The sequence below is a fragment of the Equus przewalskii genome, chromosome 9, assembly GCF_037783145.1.
Source record: "Equus przewalskii isolate Varuska chromosome 9, EquPr2, whole genome shotgun sequence".
NCBI lineage: Eukaryota > Metazoa > Chordata > Mammalia > Perissodactyla > Equidae > Equus > Equus przewalskii.
In genome coordinates, this window is record NC_091839.1 from 21,021,238 (window position 1) to 21,029,303 (window position 8,066).

Genomic DNA, 8,066 nt, shown 5'->3' on the forward strand with positions numbered 1-8,066 from the left:
GACAATATTTGTGTGCTTTGATGTAGCAAAAATAAATACATGCATACATACCTATGTGGATAGGTGAGGAGAGGAATATTATCCATACAATAGAAGCAGTGCATAGGCTCCTCCCTAATCAAATCTCCACCTCCCCTCAATGCCTAAACAGTAATAACAGCCCTCATAAACTTTATCTTCTTACTGATTGTTTTTATTTTTGTCTTTATGTGGAAAAATATAGCTTTTTAAAATTTAAAAAATTTTTTTATTGTGGTAACATTGATTTATAATACTGCATAAATTTCAGGTGTACATCATTATATTTCGTTTTCTGTGTAGATTATGTCACATTCACTACCCAAAGACTAATTACAATCCATCACCACACACATGCGCCCAGACACTCCTTTCACCCTCTTCCCTCCCTCCTTCCTCTCTGGAAATCATCCATCCAATCTCTGTCTCTATGTGTTTGTTGTTGTTTTTATCTACTATTTATGAGTGAGATCATAGGGTATTTGACTTTCTCCCTCTGACTTATTTCACTTAGCATAATACCCTCAAGGTCCATTCATGTTGTCACAAATGGCCAGATTTCATAATTCTTATGGCTGAGTAGTTTTCCATTGTGTATATATGCCACATCTTCTTTATCCATTCGTACCTTGATGGGCACCTAGGTTGCTTGCATTTCTTGGCTATTGTGTATAATGCTGTAATGAACACAGGGGTGCATATATCTTTACACATTTGTGTTTTCATGTTCTTTGGATGAATACCTAACAGTGGAATAGCTGGATCATATGGTAGTTCTATTCTTAATTTTTTGAGGAATCTCCATACTGTTTTCCATAGTGGCTGCACAAGTTTGAACTCCCACCAACAGTGTATGAGAGTTCCCTTTTCTCCACATCCTCTCCAATACTTGCTATTTCTTGTCTTGTTAATTATACCCATTCTGAGGGGCCTGAGGTGGCATCTCATTGTAGTTTTGATTTGCATTTCCGTGATAATTAGTGATGTTGAACATCTTTTCATGTGCTTGTTGGCCATCTGTATATCTTCTTTGGAGAAAGGTCTGTTCACATATTTTGCCCATTTTTAAATTGGGTTGTTAGTTTTTCTGTTGTTGAGATGTATGAGGTATTTATATATTTTGCATATTAACTCTTTGTCAGATATATGGTTTGCAAATATCTTCTCCCAATTGTTAGGTTGTCCTTTTGTTTTGCTGATGGTTTCCTTTGATGTGCAGAAGCTTTTTAGTTTAATGTAGTCTCATTTGTTCATTTTTTCTTTTGTTTCCCTTGCCCGGTCAGACATGGTACTTGAAATTATACTGCTAAGAGCAGTGTCAAAGAGGGTACTGCTATGTTTTCTTCTGGAAGTTTCATGGTTTCAGGTCTTACATTCAACTCTTTAATTCTTTTTGAGCTTTTTTTTTCTTTCTAAAGATTGGCACCTAAGCTAACATCTGTTGCCAATCTTGTTTTCCTTTTTCCCCCTTTACTCCCCAAAGCCCTCCAGTACATAGTTGTGTATTCTAGTTGTGAGTGCCTCTGGTTGTGCTTTGTGGGAAACTGCCTCAGCGTGGCCTGAGGAGTGATGCCATGTCTGTGCCTGGGATCTGAACCAGTGAAACCCCAGGCTGCCAAAGCAGAGTGCGTGAACTTAACCATTCAGCCACGGGGCCAGGCCCCATTTTGAGCTAATTTTTGTGTATTGTGTAAGATAATGGTATACTTTCATTATTTTGCGTGTGGCTGTCAAGTTTTCCCAATACCACTTATTGAAGAGAATTTCCGTTCACCGTTGTATGTTCTTGGCTCCCTTGTCGAAAATTAGCTTCCATAGATGTGTGGGTTCATTTCTGGGCTCTTGATTCTGCTCCATTGATCTTGTGTCTGTTTTTGTGCCAGTGCCATGCTGTTTTGATTACTATACCTTTGTAGCACATTTTAGAATCAAGGAATGTGACAGCTTCAGCTTTGTTCTTTTTTCTCAGGATTCCTTTAGCTATTCAGGGTCATTTGTTGTTCCATATAATTTTTAGGATTCTTTGTTCTATTTCTGTGAAAAATGTCATTGAAACTTTGATTGAGGTTACATTGAATCTGTAGATTGCTTTAGAATGTATGGACAGTTGAACTATGTTAATTCTTCCAATCCAAGATCAAAGAATATCTTTCCATTTCTTTGTGTCTTCAGTTTCTCTCAACGATGTTTTATAGTTTTCAGTGTACAGGTCTTTCACCTCTTTGGTTAAATTTCTTCCTATGTATTTTACTTTTTTCTTGCAGTTATAATGGATTGTATTCATAATTTCTCTTTCTGCTACTTTGTTGTTAATGTATAGAACTGCAACTTATTTTGGTGTGTTGACTTTGAATCCTGCAATTTTACTGTGTTCATTTATTATTTCTAAAAGTTTTTTGGTGGATTCTTTAGGGTTTTCTATATATAAAATCATCTGAAAATAGTGAGTTTCACTTCTTCTTTTCCAATATGGATCCATTTTATTTATTTTTCTTGCCTGATTGCTCTGGCTAGGACTTGTAATACTATGTTAAATAAGACTGGTGAAAGTGGGCATCCTTGTCTGGTTCCTGTTCTTAAAGGGATAGCTTTCAGTTTTTCTCCATTAAGAATGATATTAGCTGTGGGTTTGTCATATATGGCCTTTATTATGTTGAGGTATTTTCCTTCTATACCCATTTTATTTAGAGTTTTTATCATAAATGGATGCTGTATCTTGTCAAATGCTTTCTCTGCATCTATTGAGATGATCATGTGACTTTTATTCATTTTATTAGTATAGTGCATCGAATTGATTGATTTGTGGATGTCAAACCATTCCTGCATCTTGGAATAAATCCCACTTTATCATGGTGTATGATCTTTTTAATGTATTGTTGTATTTGATTTGCTAGTATTTTGTTGAGGATTTTTGCATCGATGTTCATCAGTGATATTGGCCTGTAATCTTCTTTTTTTGTGTTGTCCTTGTCTGTTTTCGGTATCAGGGTAATGCTGGCTTCATAGAATGAGTTAGGAAGCTTCCCCTCCTCTTCCACTTTTTGGAAGAGTTTGAGAAAGATAGGTATTAAGTCTTCTTTGAATGTTTGTTAGAATTCACCAAGGAAGCCATCTGGTCCTGGACTTTTATTTTAGGGGAGGTTTTTGATTATTGTTTTGATCTCCTTACTGGTGATTGGTCTGTTCAAATTATCTATTCCTTCTGTATTCAGCTTTGGAAGGTCGTATCATTTTAAGAATTTATCCATTTCTTCTAGATTATCCAATTTGTTGGCATAACAACAAATTTTCATAGTATTGTCTTACAATCTTTTGTATTTCTGAGATGTTCATTGTAATTTCTCCTCTTTCATTTCTGATTTTATTTATTTGAGCCTTCTCTCTCTTGGTGAGTCTAGCTAAAGTTTTGTCAATTTTCTTTATCTTTTCAAAGAACCAGCTCTTTGTTACATTTAATTTTTTCTATTTTTTGACTCTATTTCACTTATTTACGCTCTTTTATTATTTCCTTCCTTCTACTGATTTTGAGCTTTTTTGTTCTTTTTTCAGTTCCTTTAGGTGCACTGTTAGATTGTGTATTTGAGATTTTTCTTGTTTTCTGTGGTAGGCCTGTATTGCTATAAATTTCCCTTTTAGTGCTGCTTTTGCTGCATCCCATAAGTTTTGGCATGTCATACTTTCATTTTGATTTGTCTCCAGGTATTTTTTTATTTCTGCTTTGATTTCTTCTTGACCCAATCGTTGTTCAGTAGCATTTTGTTTGATCTCCACATATTTGTGGCTTTTCCAATTTTTTTCCTGTAGTTGATTTATAGTTTCATAACTTTGTGGTTAGAAAAGATGCTTGGTATCATTTCAATATTCTTAAATTTATTGAGACATGTTTTGTGGCTTAATATGTGACCTATCCCAGAGAATGCTCCATGTGCATTTGAAAATAATGTGTATTCTACGGTTTGGGGATGTAATGTTCTCTATATATCTACTAATTTCATCTAGTCTAATGTGTCCCTTAAGGCCAATGTTTCCTTATTGATCTTCTGTTTGGATGATCTATCCATTGGTGTAAGTGGAATGTTAAAGTCCCCTACTATTATTGTGTTGCTATTTCTCCTTTTATGTCTGTTAATAATTGCTTTCTATCTTCAGGTGCTTCTATGTTGGGTGCATAGATACTTACAAGTGTTATATCCTCCTGTTGGACTGTTCCCTTTATCATTATGTTGCACCTTTCTTTGTTTCTTGTTACAGTTTTTGTTTTAAATCTATTTTATCTAAGTATTGCTATCCCAGCTTTCTTCTCATTACTATTTGCATGGAGTATCTTTTTCCATTCCTTCACTTTCAGTTTTTGAGTGTCTTTAGGTCTGAAGCATGTCTCTTGTATGTGGCTCATATATATAGGTCTTGTTTTTTCATCCAATCAGCCACCCTATGCCTTTTGATTGGATGATTTGGTCCATTGATATTTAAAGTACCTATTGATAAGAATTTAATTATTCCCATTTTGTTACCTTTTTTCTGTGTGTTTTGGGAGTTCTTCTCTTTTCCTTTCTTCTTCTCTTGCTCTCTTCCCTTGTGGTTTGATCACTTTCTTCAGTATTATGTTTGGGTCACTTTCTCTTAATTTTTTGTGTATTTATTATAGGTTTCAGGTTTGTGATTACCATGAAATTCATATATAATGTATATATATAGCAGTCTATATTAAGTTGATGGTCTCTTTAGTCTGACCCCTTGCTAAAACTTCTACTCTTTTACTCCCCTCCTCCAACACTTTATGTTTTTGATATCATATCTAGCCTCATTGAATGTGTGTGTGTATCCATTACTGTCTTATCATGGAAAAAGATAATTTTAGTATTTTTATCTTTTGACCTTCATATTAGCTTCATAGGTGGTTGATCTGCTACCTTTACTGTATATTTGCCTTTACCAGCAATTTTATTCCTTTTTTTTTTTTTTTTTGATGATTTTCTTATTCCTATTTGTGGTCTTCTTTTCCACTTAAATAAGTCCCTTTAACATTTCTTGTAAGCCTGATTTCTTGATGATAAACTCCTTTAGTTTTTGCTTGTCTAGGAAACTCTTTATCTCTCTCTCCTTCCATTCTGAATGATAACCTTGCCAGGTAGAGTATTCTTGGCTGTAGGTTTTTTCCTTTCAGCACTTTAAATATATATTAAATGTATATCTAGCCTGTGATGTTTCTGCTGAGCAGTCAGCTGATAGCCTAAGGGGTTTCCTTTGTGTGTCACTTGTTGCCTTTCTCTTGTGGCTTTTAGGATTCTCTCTTTAATTCTTGACATTTTAATTATAATGTGCCTTGGTGTGGGCCTCTTTGGGTTTATCTTGTTTGGTGCTGTCTGTGATTCCTGTACCTGGATGTCTGTTTCCTTCCTTAGGTTAGGAAAGTTGTCAGCTATTACTTCTTCATATAGATTTCCTGTCCCTTTGTCTCTCTCTTCTCCTTCTAGGACACCTATAATATGGATGTTAGTGTGCTTGATGTTGTCCCAAAGGTCCCTTAGACTGTCCTACTTCTTTTAAATTCTTTTTTCTTTTATCTGTTCAGCTTGGGTGGTTTCCTCTAGTCTTTCCTCCAGCTCCCTGATCCATTCTTCTGTGTTATCTACTCTGCTATTGAGTCCCTCCACTGAATTTTTCATTTTCAGTATTGTATTCTTCATTTCTGATTGGTTCATTACTATATTTTCCAGTTCTTTGCTCAAGGTCTCACTGAGTTCATCCACTCTTTTTCCAAGATTAGTGAGCATCCTTATAACTATTAGTTTGTACTCTTTTTCAGGTAGATTATTTATCTCTGTTTTGTTTAGTTCTTTTTCTGGGGTTTTGTCCTGTCCCCTTACTTGGAACGTATTCCTTTGTCTCCTCATTTTGCCTCTCTCTGTGCTTATATCTATGTATTAAGTAGGTCAGGTATGTCTCCCAATCTTGGAGAGGTGGCTTTATGTAAGAGAGGCCTTACAAGGTCCAGCAGTGTTCTTCCCTCTCATCACCAATTCCAAGTGTTCCAGGGGTGTCCCCTGTGTGAGCTATGTAGGTCCTTCTATTGTGGCAGGGTTGCTCTTGCTGCATGTGCCCAGGGAGGCTAGGCTGTCCTTCTAGTTTGCAAGTCATAATGCTCAGCTGTGAGTGGCTTCTATGGTCCCTTCAGTGACTTTATCAGGTGTGGGGAGCCACAGCACAGTTGGCTGCAAGGTCTAATCACACATTCCTGTTGCAGTTTTTCTGTTATGTAAGTAGGCCCCCAGGGTGGCTGGTTATAAGCTCAGGGGCTTACAATTGCTTTAGACCTCTGGACTGAAAGCCTCTTGTCAGCTCTCTCAGGATTGCAGCTAAGTAGGGCCAGCCCCAGGAATGAGAGCACCCAACTGTTTCAGTCTTTGGAAGGTGGGGCCAGTCCCCTATGTGCCTGTTTGAGAAGCATGAGTCTGTTGCAGCTGACAAGCCCCAACACCCACGGGGCTACACACCCTGTCAACACACTCCTGCCCTGTGCACATGCCTCAACTCACTGAAGTGGACCCAGTCACCACACTGTAGTGGCCCCACACACTCCACCAATGCAGGCCCACCCCCTCACGCATGTCCTACCTTGCAGAGGCAGCCCTAACTGCCAAGCTGCAGAGGTTCCAGGCACCCTGCCTATGTGGGCCCACAAGTTGCCTGAGGGCTTCCTGTTGGGTGGGGCCAGTCCCTAGGGTGGGCTGCCTGCACTGGCTGAGCTGGATTAAATAGGTGCTCTAGTGGGTGGGGCAGACCCCTGCACTAACAGGCCAGTGGAAGAACTCCAATGGCATCTCCCAGCATCTGTGTTAACTCATCTGTACTAGGTGACAATAATGGCTGCTGGCAATGTCTCAGCCCTTGGGGAGTTCTCACCTCTCACCGAGATGCACTCAGAGCTTATCGAGTGAGTCTCTTTTCACCAAAGCACTGTGAACGTTTCTTTCTGGTGATTTTAGGTTGCTTTCCAAAATGGGTGAATTTGTGCATGGACCCTTTAAGATCAGGCTTTTCTACCCCTTACGTCTGATAGTTTTTCTCGGGGTATGTCCCATGGTAGTTAATAGCCAGTATAGCCAGATATTATGACACTTGTCTCAATTGTGCTGAGTCCAAAAGCTGCTTATTGTGCTAATGCTGCCCTGGTCAGATCCCTCACTCCACCAGGTAAGGCTTTGTACCTTAAGATTGCTCCCAGCCAGCCATGAAGTGCCTTGGCTAGGAGGTGGCTTTTTTCTCTCCAGAAAGGAATTTCTGCCTTTTCCACCCCAGTCAGCACTGTCCCGTATTGTGGGGGTTCTTTTTATCCAGTTTTCAGTTCTCTCTCAGGGGTAACTGTTCCGAGAGTGGTTGTAAATTTGTTGTGTCCATGGAAGGAGGTGAGTTCAGAGTTTGCCTAGGCTACCATCTTGACACAGTCTCCAGTTATTTTGTAAATTTCTCAAATTTAAATATCAGTTAGGGTTCAGCAGGAGGGAGAAATCACATCAGTAATTTGAAGAGTTCTTAACAATTAAAAGGTATTCAATTATTAAAAGGACTTCAAACAATACAGAAATAGCAATGCAAGAAGTAGTCACTACCTCCAGAGCTTGGGGAGACTAAGAAAGGGAGTAATTAAGAACTGGGAACAGGGATCTTCCAATCCTAAAGTCAGAGATTCACTCTTCATTGGAGAAATGCAGCTGCCACAGGTACGTGCAGTTTGCCAATCAGAAAGTAAGTTGGAGAGGCAGCAGCCTACAAGTGGTAGAGAGGCTCACCGAAGGGTGCCAGCAGGGCACACCTGGTCCCCAGAAAGTGGCCCGCTGATGGTGGGGAAACTCGCTGGAGGGTACAGGAGAGATGGAGGTCATTGGCAAGGGACATTAAGGTGAAGGTCACTGTAATTCCAGCATGCCAGTCTGCCAAAAGCCACACTTGCAGAAAAAAAGCACACTGGAACCAGAAGGAGAAGCCCCCTTGTCATAGCCACATAATGTCCCTCCTGCACCCTCTATTAATAACCCTAAGACTGC